Source organism: Rhinopithecus roxellana, chromosome 17 (genome assembly GCF_007565055.1).
Source record: "Rhinopithecus roxellana isolate Shanxi Qingling chromosome 17, ASM756505v1, whole genome shotgun sequence".
Classification (NCBI taxonomy): Eukaryota; Metazoa; Chordata; class Mammalia; order Primates; family Cercopithecidae; genus Rhinopithecus; species Rhinopithecus roxellana.
Window position 1 is genome coordinate 5,462,157 of NC_044565.1, and position 17,846 is coordinate 5,480,002.

General features: G+C 59.1%; 1 protein-coding gene across 2 annotated transcripts in view; it reads left to right on the plus strand.

The window, feature by feature from the left end:
• ZC3H3 (zinc finger CCCH-type containing 3) overlaps positions 1 to 17,846 on the plus strand; it is a 102,675-nt gene that overhangs the window by 42,985 nt on the left and 41,844 nt on the right. The gene's annotated exons all lie outside the window — the stretch shown is intronic.

Below are 17,846 nucleotides of genomic sequence, written 5' to 3' on the forward strand. Positions count from 1 at the left end.
CTCCACCCCCAGAGGTAGCCCCAGCTCTGATCCTCCCACTGTGGATTATCTGCCTGCTCTGGAGCATCCTGTGGTCTGAGTCTCTCACTGTGGACTAACTGCCTGCTCTGGAGCATCCTGTGGTCTGAGTCTCTCACTGTGGATTATCTGCCTGCTCTGGAGCATCCTGTGGTCTGAGTCTCTCACTGTGGACTAACTGCCTGCTCTGGAGCATCCTGTCGTCTGAGTCTCTCACTGTGGACTAACTGCCTGCTCTGGAGCATCCTGTGGTCTGAGTCTCTCACTGTGGACTAACTGCCTGCTCTGGAGCATCCTGTGGTCTGAGTCTCTCACTGTGGACTAACTGCCTGCTCTGGAGCTTCTGTAAATGGAGTCGGATGTTCTTGCATTGCTTCCAGCTTGGCCCACTCGCTTGGCACCTGATTCAGGCTCGTGTCATGGCTGGCTTCACAGTGCACTTCCCGTCTTTGCCAGGGAGCCTTCCTTTCTTGTTCCACACTTTATTAATTTTACTTGAGTCACTTGCAGTTTGGGGTGATTGTGAATAAAGCCTGCTGAGTCCTTGTGCAGCTCTTTCTGTACACCTGTGTTTCCATGACTGTTGCACGTGGGATCGCTGGGACGTAAGACATCTGCTGACTTGATGTGAAGTCACAAAACTGCCTTCCAGCGTGTCGCGACCCCTTCTGTTCCCCTCAGACGTGGTGTTGTCGGCTTTTTAATCTGCATTCTCACGTGTGTGGCCTCTCACTGTGGTTTTAATGGGCATTTCCCTGATGTCCAGTGATGTTGAGTACTTACTCGGGCTAACGTAAGGTCGTTGGTTGTCCTCCTGTCTGAAAGATCTGCTCAGGCCGTTTGCCTGTTTGTGACCCATATTCTGGCTCCTCATTCTTGACTGCAGGAGGCCCCCTTCCCCACCTCGCTGAGCCGGCCTCACCCCGTGGAATGAGGCCTTTGTTCCTGCCCAGGGTCTCAGGGTGAGTGCGGGGGCTCCTGGCCCTCTGGGGGCCATGTTCCTGTGCTCCCATCCCATGCCCGCAGCACCCCCATCCCCCGACCTGCCGCTTCCCTCCTGTCCCGGCTGGCCCTCACTCTGGGCTCTGCCAGCGCTGCTGTGCTTGGAAGCCCTGACCTTCCCAGGCCTTGTGTGAACCTGTTTGCAGGGGTGGTCACAGGCTCCTGCACTGTGGGGTGGGGTCCTGTGCTCACCCCTCAGGGGGTCATCTGCTGGAGCCCCGTTCTCCGTTCTCCACACTGGCAGGCGTTTGTGCTTTTCCCATCCAGCGCCTGGAGCCTGGTCAGAGGGAGGGCTGGCGGGCTGCCACCGATCCCGTTGCCTGAGCTTCTCATTCACGCGCTCAGATGCTCTGGAATTTGAGAAAACTGGTAAAGAAATCAAAGCAGGAAGTTCGGCCTGAGGGTGTCAGGGAGTCTCTGCTGGAGCTGGAGGGTCCAGGGCGTTCTGGGCCTCTGTGTGGGATGTGGGTGGACACCAGGCATGGTCAGCCTGTGGGGTCTTGGGGCCCATCCTGGCCCTGGGGAGGCCTGTGGGGACGGCCCCCAGAGCTCCCCTTCCCCTCCCCTCCCCAGGCTTTCCCACGTGCTGCTGAGGCAGGACTCCGGCAGGTTTTTTAGAATTTTATTTTATGGGAACAGGCGGTTACAGCTCCCCAAGTGCTGTAAAAGTTAATGTGATGGCCTCCCTGTGCCTGTGCTCATTTTTATAATTTTTTATTTTATGAAACAGGACAGGGAGCTTAGTGACTTATTACTATTCATTTCGTTTCAATGCAGTAAATATTGATTCAGTTGGGGGTTTTCAATTTAAACCACTCGGCGATTATATAAAATATTACTGGCCTCTGAAATTATGCTTACCGATCCCTTCGGCTGCTCATTAAGGGAGGAGTGCAATTTTTAGATCCCTTTTGCCTTCATCATTCTAATAAATGGGCTGAGATACGGTTTTGCACGGAAGGTGCCACAGAAGCTGCTAGCAGGGGCTTGACAGCATGGATGCAACTCTTAATTTGGAAGTCGTCTCGAAGTGTGCTGTGGTTATTTATTTATTTCTCTGTTTGTTTGAGGCAGGCAGGCCTTTCGGCTTTGTGAGTGGAGTCCTTGGCAGTGCCTGTGGCAGCAGGGCTGAGCTGGCATCCCCCCGAGCCTGCATACCTGCCACCTTCTCCAGGTGTGGCTGAGGGCCAGACCCCTCTTGCAGCCTTGGCCTTGGTGGTTTGGGGCAGGGAAGAGGGAGGAGAGCCAGTCTGCCAGGGCCTGAGCTAGCCTGCATCCACACCGAGGCTGAGATGTCCCTGAGGGACACCTCTGATCCTCTGGGACTTTTTCCGGACAAAGGGAGAGGGACTTTTTCCTGGACATCTTAGACCGTAGGCAGGGCAGATCTGGATCAGGACACAGGACCCTGAGGAGGGAGCCCCTAGGCCAGGACACAGGACCCTGAAGAGGGAGCCCCTGGGCCAGGACACAGGACCCTGAGGAGGGAGCCCCTGGGCCAGGACACAGGACCCTGAAGAGGGAGCCCCTGGAACCGGGGTGCCTTCTTCCTTTGCTGTTCTGACCAGCAGGAAGTGCGTGTGGTCAGGTGCCCACACAGGTGTAGGTGCAAGGTAAGGCCCTCCCCAGGCCCCTCTGGCATCAGTCCCTTGGGAGCTGAGCATCAAGCCGGCAGTGGCTCTGGGTCCAGGTCTGTTTGCTGGCTCCATTCCTGTCCCCACAGGTGGACAGCTCTTCGCAGTGAGCTCAGGATGGTCCTGTGGTCTGTGCTGCAGAGGGTCAGGGCCAGTGTGTCCTGGACTGAGGGTCCAGATGGTGGAGGATAAGGCGGGCTGGGGCACTGGGAATGGCCCGATGCTGAGGCCCCGGTGGGAGGAGGGAGGTGGCCGCCACCGGATCCCCCTTACTGGGCCAGTCCGTGGTGTGTGTCCCCTGACTGTGGTGTTTTCAGTGGGTGGCTGGTGAGGAGGGGGCGCCTGGAGGCCACCAAGGCCAGCACATTCCTCCCCCACCCCAGGCTCTGCCACCTGACCTGGGCCTGCTGGTCCCTGCATCCTTGTGCCTCTTAGGCCTCCACCCTCTGGTCCCATGCATGTCTGTCTTTTCCTTATTGTTTCTCCTCCCCGCCCCGTCTGCACGCATGTGTCCGGCTCTCTGTAGTGTGCCCTCTTTCTGCTTTCACTCCTTCTCTGCTCCCTCCCCTGGGGTGCAAGCCACGTTCAGGGGCTGCACCTGGTGCACCAGGTGGAGGCAACACCCCATGGGGTAGGCTGTGAGAAACAGGGTGGCCGAGGGCTTCCCAGCAAAGTGGGAGGCCAAGAGGAGTAGGTGCTGTGAGTGAAGTCCAAGCCAGGCCCAGGGCCGAGGGTGTCCTGTGCCCACAGGACTGAGGGAGTCACGCCCTGTTCTGCTCCTTCTCTAGGGCCCACCCTGCACCCGGCCCCACAGCCCTGCACGGCCTCTGCCTCCCCTACCCCGGGGGGCAGCTCCGCTCAGTCCACCCCATCCCTGCTGTGAGAGCATGGCCTGCTGGGCAATGGCGGCAGAGGGACCTGTGAGTCCAGGAGAAGGGGGTCCTCTCTGTACCACTGTGACCAATGCATGGTTCCAGGCTGGGCTGGCCTGAGGAGCTGGTGATGGGGCATGTGCCCCGAGCCATGTGTGGCACGCTGTGTCTCCAGCCGTGGGGCTCAAGGTGCTGCTTTGCCCTTTCGGGCTGGCTCCTGTTGCGTTCATACGGGTGTGAGCCTCGCCCAGCCGTTGTGGGCAAACCCTTGGGACAGGATGCAGGAGCTCCCTGGTGAGATGCTGCTGCCACCTCGGCAGAACTGCAGGCCACAGCATGGTTCCCTGTGGGCCAGCAGTGGCATCGAAGGGACAGGCTGCAGGGAGTGTCTGGCGACAAATCTGGAGGGAGCATTCTTTCAGTTTACACAAGGACCTTCTGGGACGGAGCTCAAGGGCCCCCGGGGTTTCCTGTGGCATCCGTGGAATTCCCCTCAGCCTGTGGAGGGCAGAGCCCCCCGTGCCTGGGCCCTCCTGTGCCGTGTGCCCAGCCGTGGACATGTGTGTCTCTACCAGTTGGTGCCTGGGCTCCCTGGAGGGAGGGGCAAGCATGAGCATTTCTGGAAACTGAAAAACCACCCCTGACAGGAAGAAATAAAATGTCCTTGTCACCCGGCGCTACCTGGGTGCCTTACACAGTTAAACGCCATTTTTTTTTTTTTTTTTTTGAGACGGAGTCTCACTCTGTCGCCCAGGCTGGAGTGCAGTGGCGCGATCTCGGCTCACTGCAAACTCCGCCTCCTGGGTTCACGCCATTCTCCTGCCCCAGCCTCCGAGTAGCTGGGACTACAGGCGCCCGCCACCACGCCCGGCTAATTTTTTGTATTTTTTAGTAGAGACGGGGTTTCACCGTGTTAGCCAGGATGGTCTCGATCTCCTGACCTCGTGATCCGCCCGCCTCGGCCTCCCAAAATGCTGGGATTACAGGCATGAGCCACTGCGCCCGGCCTAAACGCCATTTTGAATACCACTTTACTTTGTTTTTAGAGGTGGTCGTAAAGTATTTACATAGTCCACGTTTGTTCGTTAGTTTGTTTATTTATTTATTTATTTTGAGATGGACTCTTGCCTAGGCCGGAGTGCAATGGCGTGATCTCGGCTCACCGCAGGCTCTGCTTCCTGGGCTCAAGCAGTTCTCCCGCCTCAGCCTCCGGAGTAGCTGGGATTACAGGCGCTCACCACCAGACTCACAGCTAATTTTTGAATTTTTAGTAGAGACAGGGTTTCACCATGTTGGCCAGGCTGGTTTCAAACTCCTGACCTCAAGTGATCCGCCAGCCTTGGCCTCCCAAAGTGCTGGGATTACAGGCGTGAGCCACTGCACTCGGCCATCAGTATCTTATTTAATTCCTCCAGTATATCAATCCTCCAGCCATATCTCACCCCAAACATGATTAACGTCTCAGGGCTGGGCTGAGTATCTGGCAGATGGACAGGGGTGGCGCGGTGCACTCAGGACCTGGGGACCCTTCCAGAACAGGCGCTGTGGTAGCTGTGGCATCTGCCTACCTCGTCCCAGGGCCCCACTGGGGAGGAGGGTGGCAGCAGGTTCTCTGGACTGGGCCTGGGTGGCCACTGCAGTTGGCATGTGGACAGTGCCTGACAGAGGACTGAGGCCCCCACAGGGGACAGGAGTGCTCAGGAGAGCTGGGCCTGTTGGGGGTGGGAGTCCTTAGCCTGGCTGCCCCCAACCCTGGCCTCCCTACCTCCTTTCTATTGTATTACTATGTGGGGCCTCAGAGATGGGACTGTGGGTGAGACTCCCGCAGGGTCCAGGCCCCGGGGGGCCTTTCAGCTGCTGAGCACCATGCAGCCCACCCACCTGCTGGGGAGGCTCCCACCTTCCTCATGGCCCCCTTCCCCAACCACCTCCACGGTCCCCAGCACCTGCTAGGGCCCTGTGTGTCAGGTGCCTGCTGGGCGTGGCTTAGGAGCCACGGGTGTCTAAGGGTGTTTCCCTGGAACCGTGTGGCCTGGAGTGTGGGTGGGGGCTGCAGTTCCAGAGACGCGTGGCTCAGGGACAGGCCCTGGGACCACGGCGGGTAGGATGCACCCAGCACTTTCCTGACTTTCCTGCAAGTCAGCAAGCGTCCCGCTGCCCCGCCCACTCCCCAGAGTCAGGCACGGTTTAATTTGCGGTTGGATGTCTGCTAAGATTGCGTCCACTTTCCAAGTCAGCACTTAATTGGCAAGGCGCTTGATTTAACAGCGTGGGAGCCTCCACCGGAAAAATGGCTTGAATAAATCACTGCCTGACGCCAGAAAATAGATATAATCTCAGCATTAACTACATTAATAGTAGCAGGAGCCGAATTAAGAAAGCCATAAAGCATTGGCGGGTGGACATAAATTATGGCCCAGCTCAGTATCCTCAATGCTCTGGCTTGCGCGGGGCGGTCCTGGGGCGGGACAGGGGCGAGGTGCCCCCATGCCTGCGGAGGCTGCTTCCCGCCGGTCCCTCCTCTGGCTGGGGCGGTGGGCGGGGCCAGGCGGTGGTGGGCGGGGCTCCGTGGCCCAGCCGCGGTGGGAGGGCGCATCCCCCCAAAGGTTGGCTGAGGAGCCCCAGCTCCCTCCTTTCCATTGGCTGCGCGTTCTCCAGGACTCCACCACCCCACCCTACCCAGCTTCTTGGAGCCAGGCCCTGGCTGAGCTCTTCCCACCTAGAGTGTCCCCTGCCCAGTGGGTACCAGCAGTCATGGGGAGTGGCAGAGCAAGGAGACGATTCAGTTAGGGCACAGGTACCAGACCCAGCTCAAACCTTTCTCTGGTGTCTGCAGCCTAGAAGGCACCCTGCAGGCAATGACATTTGACTAGCCAGGTAATCACAAGCTGATCCCCACCCAGGCCCCACCTCACTCCTCTCATTGCTGGTCTTAGGCCCTCCCCAGAGAAGTGCCTTCATCCGGATGAACAGTCCTGGGGGTCAGGGCTGCCACCGGCTTGGGGGACAAAGGGGGTATGGACCGCTGGCCCTCCTGGGCCTCATCAGCGTCAGCAGCCATGAGCAGAAACGTGGACAGCAGGGCAGACGAGGGTGCCATCCAGGCTTAACTTTAATTCTTGGTCAAGTTCAACATGGTTTGTGGTCCCTTGTTCACTTGTCTCCAGCTGGCTTGTTTCTTATGGATTCATGGAACTCCGAGTGTTCAGGAGGGTCGCCTTGGTCATTTTCCTCACTTTGAATTTCGTGAGGATGTTTGCAGAAGTTTTTACTTTTCTGTGCACCTAAATCTGTCAGTTTCTTGAGATTTCATGTGTTGATGTGCTTACAACAGCCTTTCTTAAGATGGCATGAGTTCTGGAAGCTTCCCTCCGGCCTTTCCCACTCATGTCTACCCCACGAGCACCTGCTCTTCTGCTCGCTGCCTACCTCAATTGGCTTTGCCTGTTCTGAGCTTCGTGGCGATGGGGTCGTGGAGCAGTGCTGTTCTGTGTGTGAGCTTCGTGATGGTGGGGTCATGTAGCCGATGCCGTTCTGTGTCTGATTTCTTTTGTTCATCACTTTTCGTGGACTGAATTGTGTCCCCCACCAAATTCACAGATTGAAACCCTAACCCCCAGTGTGACTGCATTTGGGGATGGGGTCTTCAAACAGGTAATTGAGGTTAAATGGGATTATACATGTTTGGCCCTGAGCCACTAGGACTAATGTCCTGACAAGAATAAAAAGTGCCACCAGGGGCACATGCCCAGAGGAAAAGCCATGGGAGGACAGTGCAAGCCAGGAAGGGAGATCCCACCGGAAAGCAACCTTGCCAGCGCCTCAGTGTGGCGCCCCAGCCTTGTGAGAAAGTGTGTTTCTGTTGTTGAAGCCGCCCAGTGCAGAGCATTCTATGAAAGCAGCCAGGCAGTCGTAGGCGCCCACGTTTGTCACTCTGCTGCAGTGCCACGCATGGCGGGAACTCGTTCTTTTTCCCTGCTGTGTGGTGTTCTGTGATACGGATACACCATGTGTGTCCATCTTGCGGTTGATGGGTGGGTATCTGGGGTCTCTCCCATCCTTGCCAGTTATGAAGCTGCTGTCTTGGGCGTGTCTCTGGGTGCCTGGTAGCCCTTGTTTCTGTGGAGTTGCTGCCTCAGAGGGTGATGGACACTGAGCTTTGGAAGCTGAGGCCAGAGCATATCCCACATAGCTGCCCCAGCCTGCCAGCAGCAGCATGTGAACGTTGCGGCTGGCCGGTGGCCTTGCCAGGATTCGCAGGCCCATGTCTCCTGTGCTCGCCGTGCTGGGGGGTGTGGGGCCTCATGCCCATCCTGCTGGCTGGCATTGCTGGGCATCTTTTTCTTCACTCAGGTCTCGTGGTGGTGCCCTTCTGTAAAGGGCCTCTTTGGGTGTTGGCCTGTTTGTGTGTGGTTTGCCTTTTGGCTGATCTGTGGGAGTTCGTTTTTGTGTGGATGTCTTCCGCCCCACACGTCTGCTTACAGCCGAGGGCCTGCTCTTCCACGGCGTCTGGTTTTCAGCCTTTTGTGAGTAGTGCTCTTTGTGTCCTGTTTAAGAAATATTTGTCTACCCCACATTCATGTTTTCTTCTAGAAGCTTGGCTATTTTAGCTTTTACATTTTAAGCCTGAGGCTTCTTGAATTAATTTTTACTTGTGGTCTGAGGCAGGGGCCAAAGTCCTTTTGTCTCCCCATGGAGACACATGTATTGAAATGAGGCCCTGACCCACTCAGGTGCAGGGTGCCCACGTCACTCGGGTGAGCAGATGTATGGGCTGTTCCCAGACTCTCCATCCTCACTGTTGACCCACTTGTTTGTGCCCTTCATTATTCCGGAATGCTTACTCTTCCAGATCACCTTAGAAACACTGGATTGGGTGCTCGACCTCACCAGGGTTAGGGTTAGACCAGCCTCCAAATCATAGATTTGCATTTTCTTCTTCTTATGATTTTAGCCACACACACAAGCACCTCATATCCCCGGCCCCGCCTACCTCCCTCCTGTTCTCAGCACCCGGGAGACCCATGCTCCATAACTTCCACATGCTGGCCAGGCACACCTGCTGTAGAAGTTTTCCTAAGTTACTTTATAGTTTTTCTGGCTTTTCTTCTTTGTGTGTTCCAGCTGGTGTTTGCCGGTGTCTTGCAAGGCTTTTGGTTTTCACACATCTTTGCTTCATAATCGGTTCTGGTTACCCCTCTGAAGTGAGTGGTTTTATTGTGGGTTTTCCGTGGTTTTTGCAGATACCACTGTCCTTGGGAGGGCCGCACGAAGTTTGCTGAAGTTACCCCCGCTTTCCAGGGAGCGGAGCTGGATTGGCTGTGTGGTCTTCGGAGGGGCTGTCCCAGAGTCTGGGAGTGGGGGGATGTCTGCTGTGGGTCTCTTTAGACAGCAGTGACCTGAGGGGCCCTTGAGGGCCTAGGCAGGATTCCTGGCCAGCCTGCCCCTCAGTAGCTGGCACAGGCAGAGTGGGTCCTGGGCCGATGACCCAGCTCAAAGGGTGGCACAGGTGCAAAGGGTCGTGGACCCGCCAAGGACGGCTGCACCCGGCCTCCCGGTGCCTCTGCCGGACGAGCTGAACTCGGCACTCCGGAGCGGGGCTGTGAAGTCCCACTAATGCTTCTTTTTTTGCAGCTGACATACAAAACACCAGTAGCTTCAGCTGAAATGGATTTTTAAAAGTGTCATTTTGTGGAGAATTTTACTTTCCATCTTGTTGTTTATTAGGCTCTTAAAGGGAAAGCTTGTAATGCATCCATTGATCGAAATACCAATTGCATAGATGTGAGCACATAAAATATATAAAATAGTCCCAGCCCCTCATAATGGACCACGGCGTTTGTAACAGAGGCAGTGTAATTAGTACTGCCCCCTGCCACCCAGCCAGGCTGCAGAGGCGCCCCCGAGTCCTTCTTATTCATTACTGGAGTGAGAGGGGGCAGGGGTGGCCCTCGGAAAGAGCAGTGCCCGGTGAGGAGGTCCTCAGGTGGCACAGCAGAGCCTCTGCTCCACTAGCCAGCCCAGGGGCCCAGGGAGCCGGCCCTGCTCAGCCTCAGCTGGACCAGCCGCACTCAAGGCTGTCACTGTCCTCATGGGGTCCCCAAACAAGGCTGCTCTCCCCAAGGCTACATGGCTCTTTCCCCTCATGGCGCCTCTGGTGCAGGGGTTTGAGCTCCCACCCAGGCCTATAACCCTGCCTGCCTGCTGGAGGTGTATCCTGGAAAACTGAGCAGCTGGCCGGTCTCTGCAGGCCCCCGTACTGGGACGTAGATGCTGTGCGGGTGACAGAGGGAGACTGGAGAGCCCATCTGGCCATGGCGCCGGAGCCCCTGCTGAACAGCAGCTACTGCCCCAGGAGCTGGTGTGGGCCCCATGGTCTGGGTCTAGGGGTTTGGAGGACGGGGGCCCGACTGGTGAGGAGTAAGTTAGAAGAGGATCCTTTCTGTACGATCAGGTGGCCGTAGCCATCGTGAGGTCTGCGTGGCCACTACGTAGTCAGATTTCAGCCCTGGCAGCCACGCGCCCTTGGACACTTAGCCCTGCCCCTGAGATCGAGGGGGCAGAGTCCAGGAGCCGGGAGCCCGCCTAGCACCGCTACTGCATGTCTCTGCTCTGGCCTGCACGCCCCTCCCTGCCGGCCCAGCTTGGGCCTCTCCCCTGAGGGACTCTTCCTCCTCTAGAACCCAGGACATTCTGTGAGTGCCTGTCCAGTAGATCCACCTCTCCTGCATTGCCCCAGCCTGACGGGGCTGGGCCTCTCCAGGTGAGGACCCCATGTAGCCTGGTCAACCCACTTAGGGGCTACAGCAGCTCAGCACCAGGAGAAGCCGTGAGGGAGGCTTCCAGCTAGCCCCACACGTGCACACCCATGGGCGCACACGCATGCTCGCCTCCCGAGCCAGCACTGTGATGGGGGCGTCAGCGTTTCCAGTGGAAAGCCCCACTTAAGCAGTTTAGTGCCTGTCACGGCGCGGCTCTGCCTGACCTACTTGGGGATTCGCTGCGGCGCCGCCTCCCCCGGCCGCTCCTGTTCTGCTGACTTTGCACTCCCTGCTCGGGCTTCAAGCTTCGAAAAATTGTGCTCCATTTCCTGAAAAATGCTTCCCTGGTTGTTTTCTCTGTGTCCCAACTGGCCTGCCTGTCTACTGCATGTCGCCACTGGTCTGGGCGACCTGGCCGGGGGCTGCTGGGTCCCCGGTCCACACACGGACACAACCCCAGCCAAGGAGGCCCTGAGGTCGTGTCCCCCTGGCCCAGTGCTTGCTCCTGTGGTCCTGCCTCTTCAGGCTGCAAGGGCCAGGCCAAGACCTCGCTCAGCCCTTGACCTCTCCTGCCGTCATCATACTTGTGTCCCCGAGGGTCTTTCCACGTCTGCATGTTGCACGTCCCGGTGTCCCCTCCGTAGCAGCCTGGTCATCACCCCGGGGAGACAGGGACAGCCTGGCCCTTCTCGGAGCTCTCAGGGCATGTGTTCTGACCCTGCCTCCCTCCTTGAGCCCCGCTTCTCCCTTGGTTCTCAGAGAGCCCATCTTGCCCCAGCCCGCATTCCCAACGCCTGGCCCTTGCTGCCTGAGCCCACTCGCTGCATATGCTGACCAAGCCGTGGCAGCCACCTCCCTGCCACAGGTCTCCTTCCTGAGTGTCTGTAACTGACCAGGGCCTCCTGACCCTTCCCCACCCCACGCTCCTCCTAAGAGGTCCTGGGAGCCCCACGGTGACACACACTTGGGTGTGTTCTTGCAACACACATTTACAGAGCCCCCTGCGTGCCCCGCACATCCGCAGGGCCAGGGGCGCAGCAGTGGTCTCTGCAGATACAACCCCTGTGCTCAGCTTCCCCAGTAATGTGACATCTGCACTTGGCCTCAGGCCTGCCCTGGGATCTGGACAGAGGGACAGCATGTGCAAAGACCTGGCGCCAGGAGGGAGCATGGTGCTTTCCAGAAACCAGAACTTCCCAGGGGAACAGGAGTTCTAGGCTGGAGGGAGGCTGCATGGGAGCTGTGGCCAGCAGGACCTGAGTGCCTGGCCCTGCAGGGCCTTCTGACTTGGTCATCTTGAGAACAAGGGGACCCACTACAGGGTCTTGACAGGGACTTGATCGGATGTGCAGTGTTCAAACCAACCTGCAGGGTGGGGTGGGTGCAGCCCCCCCTTTCAGCTGTGAACCAGGGTGGAGACCTAGCTGGCTCAGTGCGGGCCTGGGGCTCTGCGTGGTGTGTGCAGGGCCTGGCCATTGTCTCAAAGTGAGGCTTCTGTCAGTGGTGAGGCGGAGGGCCCTGGGCAGGGGGTCCGAGTGGAGGCTGATGAGGCCCCTCATGGGGAGAACTGCCGACCGACACTGGCTGCGGGGCCTGGCTGTGGGAGCAGGAAGGCCAGCTGGGGCTGGCTTGTGTTTAACAGACAAGACTGGAGCTGGATTGGCAGCAGCAGGAGGTGCGGGGTGACAACATGAGGGTCCTGGAGGGTCCCCACCGTCCCTCTCAGCCTTCAGTTTCCCTTCCAGGGTCTGATGTCCCCTCGCCGGCTCCACCCTGTGGTAGCGCTTGGCAAGAAGAAAACTTCAAACCCCAGCCCTCGCTGCTGCGGAGCCACTGGCAAGTCTGGAGGGTCTGGGAGCGACTCTCCCCTCTGCTGGCCTCGCCTCCCCTGCTCCTGGTCACTTGTCTATTCCCAGGTCTTCTCCTCAAGCACAGACACAACCTCATGGAGTTCTCAGGGGCTTATGTGGGGTGGGATGTCACTGAGGCTGGCATGGGAACTTTGGGAGGGTGGGGAGGGAAGGATGCTGAGGGGCTGCTGTGGGGAAGGAGCCCTTGGTTCCTGTCAGCGGCTGTCCTCCAGATGAGGGTCTGTGGTCCCACTGTGGTCTGTGTCAGCCTTTGTGCAGCCACTGGTCACACCACTGGGCCCGGGAGCTGGGTTGGGAGGACGCTCCGGAGAGGCCCGGCCTTCCCAGGGCTGCCTGCAGTCTGGCCTAGGCCTCGAAGCCCTGGCTACATGACCCGAGGCCTTGGAAGACCCCCCTGTTGAACAAGCCACAGAGCCTCAGGGAGGGTGTCCTGGGAAGCATGTGTCTGAAGGTGCTCTGGTACTAGGCAATTGGAAGACATAGCTTCCGGGCTTAAAAGCTGCCTGGCTGTGGCCTGGACCCTTGGTGCCACCAGTGTGTGTCCGGTCAGGGCATCCTGGGGACTGGGCTGCTTCCCGGGTCTCTAGGGTGGAAGAGGCCTCCCCCTGTCCCCTCACCAACTGTGCCTGAGTCAAGAGAGCAGGCCCCTCCCTTAGCCTTCCCACCATGCCAGTGTGCCAGTCACACTGACTGCCAGGCCCAGCAGTTTCTGATTGGTCTCGGAGCTGGGTCCCGTGGCATGGAGATACCGCAGGCAGCGCCCATGGCAGGGAGCAGGGTTTGAAAGGGCCCGGGTGCTCAGAGGGCTGGACTTGCCCAAGGAGCTGCATTGGTTTGTCAAGTGTGTTTCTGCTGAGCTGGGGCTTCTGCTGGGAGCGCAAGTGCTGAGGCTATCACCCTGGGGGCAGGCAGTGCACAGGGTCTGCTGGATGTGCGTGCACTGCCCTGACTGCGAGGCCACTGATCTGGTCCACGTGTGTGTGCGCATCTGTGCCCAGGAGCAATGACGTGGCCTGCACGGCGCATGCGACACGGCAAGGGGGCTGCTCTGACCTGCCACGGGCAGTGCCCTCAGGAAGCGGGTAGAGCATGGGTGTCAAGGGTTGGTCCTCAAAGTCCTTGCGTCGACCACTCGGCAGCAGTGGCCCAGGCCGGGGCTTGCAGGCCTGGAGGCCTGGCACCTGGCAGGCTATGCGTGGGCATGCCTTGTGGATGCCGGCAGGGGATGCACCAGGTTTGCCCTTGGGTTTTCAGGGAAACCAGGACCTCAGAGCAAGCTTCTCTTCCATCTTGCCCAGGCCCCCAGCACCACTGAAGTCCGGGGGACAGGCGAGAGGAATCCCTGAGGGTCGAGGGTCAGAGGTCCACCCGGCCCCCACTGTTGCTACCTGTGCCTAGCGGCGCTGGCAGCACTCAGCAAGACCGAGGGGCCCAGGCTGAGGCAGGACGGGGGCTTTCAGAGACAGAAGGGCCTGGACTCAGCCCTCTGGGCGCCCGCGGTGCCCCTCGCCAGCCTGGACAGCCTCTGGCCTGGAAGTTTCCGGCTACTCCTAAAGCAGTACTGCACAGACAGCTTCTTTATACACCTACTTTTGTGGTGCGTGTGTCTTTCTCCCCATTACCGCTGCTTTTCATTTAAAATGTTATCTCCCCCTCCTGGCCTTTGTGCCCCCCCAGGGGGGAGAGGGGAGGCCCAGCCTCGCCCTGGTGTAGTCAAGGTTATGGTGATAAATCCTGGGGCATTGTCACTTCTATTCGGAGTAAATTGGCTGGCCGCTTTCGGGCTGAAGGAAAGATAATTTGCTGTAGTATTTCAAATGGATTAGAAATGGATTTGAAGGGAAAGTTCATGCCTCCCATTACAAAGGCGAGAAAGAAGACTATCTTAAGGCACTGTTCCCTCCCTGGCCTTCATTATCCACGCTTAATACCTTTCCTATTTTCCAGCGTTAATGAAATTTCCTGGCGGCGTGGGCCTGCCGGACGGATGGGAGAGGCCTTTAGATCTGCAGCTCCCGTTGCAGAAAAGGAATTACAGAGCCTTGCCGTGAGGGCAGACGCGCACTCCGGGTCCTTGGCCCTGCTATTATCTCATTAATTTCATCCCCTTTCTCAATGCAGTTCGTTTCCAAAGGCCGTCCTCTCCATTAGGGTCACAATTTACTGGAGTGCTGTGACACCCACAGCCATGAAAAGCTACAAGGTCCTCACCCCACACCCTCCCAGCACCCTCTTGCTGCAGGTTCCAAAGCCAGCCAGGCAGCCAGGGCGAGGGCAGGGGTGAGGGCAACCCCAGACAACTCTCCGTCGCCCGCCAACCTGCGCAGGCCCGAGGTTCTGCCACAGCATCTTCCCAGGATTCAGCTTCTCGGAATGAGGCTGCTGGGCTAGGTGTGCTGAGCACCGGGAAGCACCCTCTCCCATTCCCAGGAGGCCCTGGGCTCCGAGGTGGTGGTGGGCAGTTGGGGGCTGGAAACATTCCCAAGCATGAAGAGCGGGCACAGAGTCCGGGACGGCTCGGCAGGGGCTGCGGCGTCTCCATTCCACCCAGATCCACGAACGTTGGTGTTTTTTAGGAGGGAGGAGAAGGGGACAAGCTAATTGTTCGTGTTCATCCATAAGAATGAGCGGGGGCGGCTGGGCGCAGTGGCTCACACCTGTAGTCTCAGCACTTTGGGAGGCCAAGGCAGGTGGGCCACCTGAGGTGAGGAGTGCAAGACCAGCTTGGCCAATGGGGTGAAACCCCGTCTCTACTAAAAATACAAAAATTAGCCGGGCGTGTTGACACACGCCTGTAATCCCAGACACTCTGGAGGCTGAGGCAGGAGAATCTCTTGAACCCAGGAGGCGGAGGTTGCAGTGAGCCGAGTTCGCACCATTGCACTCTAGCCTGGGTCACAAGAGCGAAACTCCGTCTCAAAAAATAAAAATAAAAAAAAAAATGATCAGGGGCATGGCCAGACCAAGCTCCTGAGATAGAGCTGAGGGGCAGCCCTGGTGGGTGGGGTGGTCCTGGAAGCTTCCAGTGCCTCCTGACCCCCAGAGGCCCTGCTGCTTCTGCCCCACCGGCCCTTCCCTGGGCCTGGCCAGCTGTGGCTGCCCCTGGGGGAGGGGAGCAGGTGCTGCAGGCCCGGGCCTCGCCCTCCCTCCAGGTGCCTTTGGAGAGCTGCACAGTCAGTGGGTGGTGGCCCGTCCCCATGTGAGCCTCAGTCAGGGGGACACTACCATAGATGAGTCCTCGCGTGCCTGGGTTCTGGGCCTCCCTCCCAGCCATCCCCTCAGGGTGTCCTGGCTGGACCCAGGCGGAGCTGAGTTGGCTCTGCTGCCTGCATGTGCCTCCTGCTTTGTGGCGGCCGGCGTTGAACCCATCCTGTGCTGTGGGTGGAGCCGAGCATGCAGGAGTGGGTGCTTCCCGTGAGAGTGCAGCCTTACCATCTATTCACTGGAGCCTGTGGGGAGGCAGGGAGCTGGGGGCTCCTGGGAGCAAGTCCAGGCTGGCCCTGAGCGGCCTTTCTGGGGCAAGGACCACAGTTAGCTCTGGCCCCAGTTGTATGATGGCCAAGAGGCTCTGTGAGTGGCTGGTGCTGCAGTTGGGGGTGCACCCTGGCCACCAGCCCCCTCACCCTCCCAATGCTGCCCCAGCCCTGGGCTGGCGTATGAAGGAGCAGCTGGCTGTGGGCGGTGAGACTCCTCAGGCCTGTGGGTACTGTGGGGCTGGTGCAGGGCCCTGGGCTCAGCCTGACTGTGGGATTTGGGGTCAAGCTGAGTGTCCCCTAGACGGTGGCTGTAGCTCCTGTGGAAGGTCAGAACCTGCCTGTGAGCCCCTGGGACTGACGGGGTTCTCCAACCGAGAGGCTGGTGCAGGAGGTTCTGCCTGGCCTGGCCCTCCCTTCAGGCCTTGTGCCAGGATAAGCTGAAGGTATGGGCCATGCACCTGCTGGGCCTGCAGGCACCCGGAGGCCAGGGCTGCACCGGGACCCCAGGATCTGATGAGAGCCTGGAGGTCTGAATCTGGCCGGCAGGATGCCTACCCTCCACCCTTCTGGTCCAGACAGTGCCCGGCCAGGGGTTGGGGAGCAGCTGGAGTGTGCAGGGCGCAGACAGGATGGGTGGGAGGTGGGGCCAGCAGACCACTCAGCACTGCCAGGCCCCTTGGTGGGCTCTTTCCCGCCAAGATTGGTGTTTGTGAACTAGAATTTTAATTAAAGGAAACTGGGTTAAGTGCTCTGGCCGCAGTGCTTGTACTTACACTGCAGCTCCAATCCCTGGCGCCAGGCTCTCTCTGCTCCCGTTCTCTCTAATGGGCCCTTGGAGGCCCCCGGCTGCTGAGAATTACCCCAGCTTGCAGGCAGAGGGACCGAGGCCCGGAGGGGTTGTGGGGCTGAGCGGTGGGGATGGCGGCTGAACCCAACAGCGGGGCTGCTCCGTCCCCAGTACCACCAGGTCTGTTGGCTCCTCGTGGGTAGCTTTGACGGATATGCTGCCGTCCCCCTTCACCTGCCCCATCCAGCCAGACAAGCGAGCCCCACCTTCGTGCTTGCTATAGGTCTGAGTCTAGGGGGCGCCCCACCCTGGCCCAGACCAGCTGGAAAAGGGTCTCCTGCAGCTGTGGGAGAGTTGGGAGGCTCGGGTATTCCACAGCAGAGGCCTGTGCAGCTGCAGGGCCATGGGGACCGGTGTGGCATGGAGAGCGTAGAGCAGGGGCACAGCCCTGTGCCAGGCCTGAGCTGCCCGCCCTCGCCTCCCACTTGACTGGTCCCTTTGCCGCCTGTGTATCCATGGCTGCCCAAAAACGTCTTGCCCACATTTGCTGCCCAGATTTGCTGGGGGCACGGTATCCACCTCAGGGGTCATGGCATCCTAAGCAGAATGTGAGCCCATGTGGAATGAAGCTCAATTTGCATGAGCTAATCACTGCTGAAATGCACCCTGGCATCCCCGTGCCCTGCAGAGGCCTATGTCAAGCCCTGAGACCCCCACTTTGGGGGCTGCTTGCCCGCGGGTCCGCAGGGCTGTGGGTGTGGCTGGCAGCTGCAGGGAGGTGCCTCTGGAGTGCAGCTCAGGCCCCTCCTGTCTTACTCTGCCCCTTGGCTTCCCGGAGGCTGTGGAGTATCTGGCAGGAGTGGGGGCTGCCAGGGCTCAGGGTCTGTTGGCCTAGGTCTCCTCCTCTAGCCAGGGTCATCTGCTCAGCTAACTCCAGGGGCTGTCACGGCCTCTTCAGCCCTTGGACTTGCATATCCTTCAACCTGCCTGGCCAGGGGTCTGTGAGGCTGTCGCTGTGCACTCTCAGTGCAGGGCTCTCTGAGCTGTGGATGAAGGGGAGGCAGGACAGGGTGGAGCTGACCCTATGATGTCTGTGGTCCTGAAGGCTAGGGTGGTGTGTGCCGGGGCCGCTTTGGTAGAAATAGCCCCAGCCTTGAAGCAGACTCAAGGGAGCCTCAGCCCAGGTACCAAGGGCCAGGTGTGCTTCTCACCAGCACGTGGACACCTGCAGCCCCTCTGCCCTGCAGCCCCAGGGACCCTTACCCCGCAGTGCACAGCCAGTTGGCCAGGGCGGGGTGGTTTTGTCCACGGGAGAGGCGTGCACTGAAGGACACTGCTCCCTCACCGTGGCTCTTAGGGGCTCAGGAGTTCCCAGCCTCGTGGGTGGGGTCGGGGGCGCCACTCCCTGGGATTCCTTGTCAGTGT